This window comes from Nicotiana tabacum, chromosome 3, assembly GCF_000715075.1.
Source record: "Nicotiana tabacum cultivar K326 chromosome 3, ASM71507v2, whole genome shotgun sequence".
Taxonomy (NCBI): Eukaryota; Viridiplantae; Streptophyta; class Magnoliopsida; order Solanales; family Solanaceae; genus Nicotiana; species Nicotiana tabacum.
In genome coordinates this window covers 149,591,627-149,597,856 of record NC_134082.1, presented here as the reverse complement: position 1 = coordinate 149,597,856, position 6,230 = coordinate 149,591,627, and positions in this window count along the sequence as shown.

Here is a 6,230-nt window from a genome sequence, read left to right as displayed (position 1 = left end):
ATAGATTCCCCAGTACTAGGTATTTACATTTGGTACTATGGATCAGATTCTTTTAGATCCCTGTGCATTGATAGTTCGACTACGGGACGGGATCCTGGGAGATCCTTCGGACATATATATGATGTACTATGGGATGATATCCCGGGAGATCCACTGGATAGTTGTAATTGGGACTATAGGATGGTATCCTGGAAGGTGCCCCGGTTGTTATCTATGCGTTGAGCTGTATTTCTTCCGTGGTTTGTTTGTCTCTATTCTAGTTGTTGTTGCTCTTTCAATTCTATGTTATTTCTTACTGTTGCACTTAATTATACTATTTTATTTCATACTGTTAACATTTATATTTTATTTAACCTCAGTAGGGCCCTGACCTTCATCGTCATTACCCGGCCGAGGTTAGTCTTGGGACTTACTAAGTACCGCTGTGGTGTACTCATGCCCTTTCTGCGTATGTTTTTCATGTGCAGATTCAGGTACTTCTACTCAGGCCTATCATCCTTGAGGGAGGCGTCTGCTCTAGAGACTTCGAGGTACATCTGCCGTGTCTGTAGACTGAGGAGTCCCTTTCTATTCTAGCTGTTGAACATTGCCCTTCTGTATTTTTCTTTCTTGTTAGATATTTTGGAGTTGGACTATTAGATATTCCAAAGGCTTGTGTTCCTGTGAGTTTTCGGGTTTTGGGATAGTGTATTTGGTTTGAGAATGTTGTGTTGTTTATGCCGAGCGGTATCATAACTATTATTTCCCATTCAGTTATTTTTGTTTGATTTATTCTTTCTGCAAGTTTAGTTTATTTTTCCACACGTGTTAGGTTTACCTAGTCGTAGAGACTAGGTGTCGTCACGATAGTTCATGGAGGGCGAACTGGGGTCGTGACAAGTTTGTATTAGAGCTCTAGGTTCATAGGAGTCAAGGATCACAAGCCGGTTTACTAGAGCCTCGCTGATCGGTACGGAGACGTTTGTACTTATCTACAAGAGACTATGTAACTGTTAGGAAAATTTCCACTTCATTTGATTTCCTTGTTGTGCGATATTTTGACATCACAATTCTAAACTTTTGTCTTCTATTCTCTCACAGATGGTGAGGACACGTGCTACTCGAGATGATCAGGCACCTGCGCCCCCTACTACAGCCGTCTGAGGCCGGGGCCGGGGTAAAGGCTGAGGACGCGCACGTGGTGCAGCAAAGGCACCTGCACGAGCTTCCGCCAAGGTACCGCCAGCAGATCCAGTCCGAGTCCTGGCACCTGACACGCCTACTACTACTACTCCAGCTCTTCAGGAGACTTTGGCGCAGTTCATGAGCATGTACACCACTTTGGCTCAGGCAAGGTTGCTTCCTCTTGTTGCAGCTACGTCCCAGGCCAGGGGAGGAGCACAGACTCCTACCGCCCGCACTGCTGAGCAGCGAGTGCATGTTGAGCTGGTCCTTGGGATTATTCTTGTACTGCCTGTAGTGCCAATTCTGCCCGAGGACAGGGCAGCGGCTTCCGACGATGAGTAGAAAGGCTTGAGAGATTCAAAAAGTACAAGCCTCTTGTATTTAGTGGTCTAGCATCGGAGGATGCTCCGGGATTTCTTGATGAGTGTTACTGCATTCTTTGTACCATGGGTATCTCAAGATCGAGCAGGGTTTCTTTCACTACCTTCCAGCTTCGAGGAGCCGCATGTGAGTGGTGGTGCACCTATGATCTAGACAGTCCAGATGAGGCTGCTTCACTAACTTGGGCTCAATTTTCAGATTTGTTCCTGAGGGAGTATATTCCCTAGAACCTTAGGGACGCATGGCGCACAGAGTTTGAGCATTTGCGCCAGGGTGCTATGACTGTTTCTGAGTATGTTGTCTGTTACACCAGCTTAGCTAGGCATGCACCAGCCTTGGTTTCTACTGTTCGTGAGAGGGTTCGCCGATTTATTAAGGGGCTTATTCCCAGCATCAGATCTAGCATGGCTCGTGAGTTGGAGATGGATATTTCTTATCAGCAGGTGGTGAGCATTGCTAGGAGGATTGAGCGTATGCATACTAGGGAGAGAGAGGAGAGGGAGGCCAAGAGGTCTCGAGAGTCGGGCCATTTTTCTAGTGCCCGTGCCCCAGCTGCATGTCATCATGGTAGGGGTTATATGGGTCGTCCTGTTCATTCAGCTCTTTCAGCAGCCAGTAGTGCTCCAGCTCCTCCTAGATCTCAAGAGCCTTATTATGCACCTCCGGTTTCTAGCGCGCCTCTTGCATGGGGTGCTTTCAGACGTCAGTCCAGCAGACCTGGCCCTAGCTAGTCATAGCCACCACGTCCTCCCAGAGCTTGTTTTGAGTGTGGTGACACATGCGATATGGTGAGGGACTGCCCCAGACTTGGGAGGGGTGCACCTCCGCAGACTTCTCAGCCACAGCGTGCCCCGTAGAGTTCTCAAGCTATGGTTACAGCTCCAATTGCTACCCCACCTACTCATCCATCTAGAGGTAGAGGTCGGGGAGGTAGAGGTTTCCTTAGAGGGGGAGGCCAGGCCAGATACTATACCCTTCCTTCCCGTACAAAGGTTGTTGCCTCTGATTCTATCATCACAGGTATTATACTGGTTTGTCACAGAGATGCATCGGTTCTATTCGATCCAGACTCTACTTACTCTTATGTGTCCTCTTATTTTTTCTTGCATTTGGGTGTACCCCGAGATTCTTTGAGTTCCCATATTTATGTCTCTACTCGTGTGGGAGATTCTCTTGTTGTGTACAGCATTTATCGGTTGTGTTTAGTTGCTCTTAGTGTTTTTGAGACCAAAGCCAATCTATTATTATGCAACATGGTTGATTATGATATTATCTTGGGCATGGACTGGTTGTCGCCCCATTATGCTATTCTTGATTGTCATGCCAAAATCGTGACGCTGGCTATGCCAGGTGTACCGCATGTTAAGTGGAAGGGTATTTTAGATCACACTCCTAGTAGAGTTATTTCTTTCCTTAAGGCTCAGCGTATGGTTGAGAAGGGGTGTGACGTGTATTTAGCGTATGTGAGAGATGTCAATATTGATACCCCTTTAGTTGATTCAGTCCCAGTAGTACAAGATTATCCCGATGTGTTCCCAGCTGATCTTCCAGGCATGCCGCCTGATAGAGATATTGATTTTGGCATTGATCTGTTGCCGGGCACTCAGCCCATTTCTATCCCCCCCATATCGTATGTCTTCTCCTGAGTTGAAAAAGTTGAAGGATCAGTTACAGGAATTGCTTGATAAGGGTTTTATTCGGCCTAGTGTTTTACCTTGGGGTGCTCTTGTCTTGTTTGTAAAGAAAAAGGATTGTTCTATGCTTATGTGTATTGATTATTGCCAGTTGAACAAGGTTGCAATGAAGAACCGTTATCCTTTGCCTCGTATTGATGATCTGTTTGACCAACTTCAGGGTGCACGAGTATTTTCTAAGATTGATTTGCTCTCAGGTTACCATCATTTGAAGATTCGGGAGCCAGATATCCCGAAGACTGCTTTCAGGACTCGGTATGGTCATTACGAGTTCCTCGTCATGTCATTTGGGCTGGCCAATGCCCCAACAGCCTTTATGCATTTGATGCACAGTGTGTTTCGGTCGTATCTTGACTCATTCGTCATTGTCTTTATTGATGATATTCTGGTGTATTCCCGGAGTCGGAAGGATCATGAGCGGCACCTAAGGACTGTGCTTCAGACACTGAGAGAGAAGAAGCTATATTCTAAGTTCTTGAAATACGAGTTTTGGTTAGATTCAGTGGAATTCTTAGGACACATGGTATCGAGTGAGGGTATTCAGGTAGATCTGAAGAAGATAGAGGCCGTGTAGAGTTGGCCCAGACCATTCTCAGCTACAGCGATCCGTAGTTTTCTTGGCTTGGCGGGCTACTACCGTCGTTTTGTGGATGGATTTTCATCAATTGCAGCCCCTATGACCAGGTTGACCCAGAAGGGTGCTCCATTTTAGTGGATGGAGGAGTATGAGGTAAGCTTTCAAAAGCTCAAGACAGCTTTGACTAAAGCCCCAGTTTTGATATTGGCTACAGGTTTGAGGTCTTATAAGGTCTATTATGATGCCTCAAGGATTGGCCTCAGGGCGGTGTTGATGCAGGACGGTGGGGTGATTGCCTACGCATCCAAATAGTTGAAGATACATGAGAAGAATTACCCTGTTCACGACCTTGAGTTAGCCGCCATTGTTCACGCCTTGAAGATTTGGCGCCATTATGTATACGGGGTTCCTTATGAGATTTATACTGACCGTCGGAGCTTGCAGCATTTATTCAAGAAAAAGGATCTAAATTTGTGCCAGAGGAGGTGGTTGGAGTTGCTGAAGGATTATGACATCACTATTTTGTATCACCCGGGCAAGGCCAATTTAGTGGCTGATGCCTTGAGTCGTCGGGCGGAGAGTTTGGGGAGTTTGGCATATTTACCAGCATCAGAGAGGCCTATGGAGATGGATGTTCAGGCCTTAGCGAGCCAATTTGTGAGATTGGATCTTTAGGAGCCCAATCGGGTTCTAGCTTGTGTGGTTTCTCGGTCTTCCTTATTTGATCATATCGGGGAGCGATAGTATGATGACCCTCATTTGCCTGCCCTCAAGGACAGGGTTCAGTACCGTGATGCCAGAGATGTGACTATTGGTGACGATTGGGTACTGAGGATGTAGGGTCGGATTTGTGTACCCAATGTTGATGGGCTTCGAGAGTTGATTCTAGATGAGGCCCATAGTTTGCGGTATTCCATCCATCCGGATGCCACGAAGATGTATCAGGATTTGAGGCAACACTATTGGTGGAGGCGGATTAAGAAAGATATAGTTGGATTTGTAGCTCGGTGCCTCAACTATCAGCAGGTGAAGTATGAGCACTAGAGACCGGGTGGGTTGCTTCAGTAGATAGAGATTCCGGAGTGGAAGTGGGAGCGGATCACCATGGACTTTGTAGTTGGACTCCCATGGACTTTGAAGAAGTTTGATGCTATTTGGGTGATTGTGGATCGGCTTGCCAAGTCCGCTCATTTCATTCCTATGTGTACTACTTATTCTTCGGAGCGGTTGGTAGAGATTTATATCCAGGAAATTGTTCCTCTACATGGTATTCCAGTTTTCATTATTTAAGATAGAGGTACTCAGTTCACATCACGATTTTGGAGGGCCATTCAGCGTGAGTTGGGTACTCGAGTAGAGTTGAGTACAGCATTTCACCCTTAGATGGATGGACAGTTCGAGCACACTATTCAGATTCTTGAGAATATGCTCCATGTGTGTGTGATTGCGTTTGGAGGGTCTTGGGATCAGTTCTTGCCATTGGCGGAGTTTGCTTACAACAACAGCTATCAGTCCAGCATTCAGATGGCACCGTATAAGGCTTTATATGGTAGGTGGTGCAGATCTCCGGTGGGTTGGTTTGAGCCGGGTAAGGCCAGACTATTGGGAACGGACTTGGTTCAGGATGCTTTCGAGAAGGTTAAGGTAATTCAAGACACACTCCGTACAGCCTAGTCCAGACAGAAGGGTTACGCGAACTGGAAGGTTCATGATGTTTCCTATATGGTTAGGGAGCGGGTTCTGCTTCGGGTTTCGCCTATGAAGGGCTTCATGAGATTTGGGTAAAAATGGAAGTTGAGTCCGAGGTTTATTAGCCCTTTTGAGATATTGAGGCGTGTTGGGGAGGTTTCTTATGAGCTGGCCTTACCTCCCAGCTTGGCAGGAGTTCATCCGGTATTTCATGTTTCGATGCTCTGGAGGTACCACGGTGATCCGTTGTACGTGTTGGATTTCAGTTCAGTCCAGTTAGATAAAGATCTATCCTATGTTGAGGATCCAGTGGCGATGTTCATCGGGAAATCTTGGTTCAAACTCTTCGCTATTGGGTAAAAGATGCCTCTTCTTTACATTTATTACGATTCTTTCTCCATGAATTTTGGAATTTGAATAACAGGTCAGAAAGTTGAGGTCAAAGAACATTGCATCAGTGAAGGTTCAGTGGCGGGGTCAGCCGATCGAGGAGGCGACCTGGGAGACCGAGCAGGATATGCGCAGACGTTACCCTCATCTTTTCACTACTTCAGGTATGTCTCTATGCTCGTTCGAGGACGAACAAATCTTTAAGTGTAGGAGGATGTAACGACCCAGTCAGTCGTCTTAAGAATTAATGCCCCGATCCCCTATTAACTGCTTTCCCCAAGTTTATTTCTGCTATTTTGATTTGTCGGGATGTTCGGTTTTGAGTTTCGGAGAGT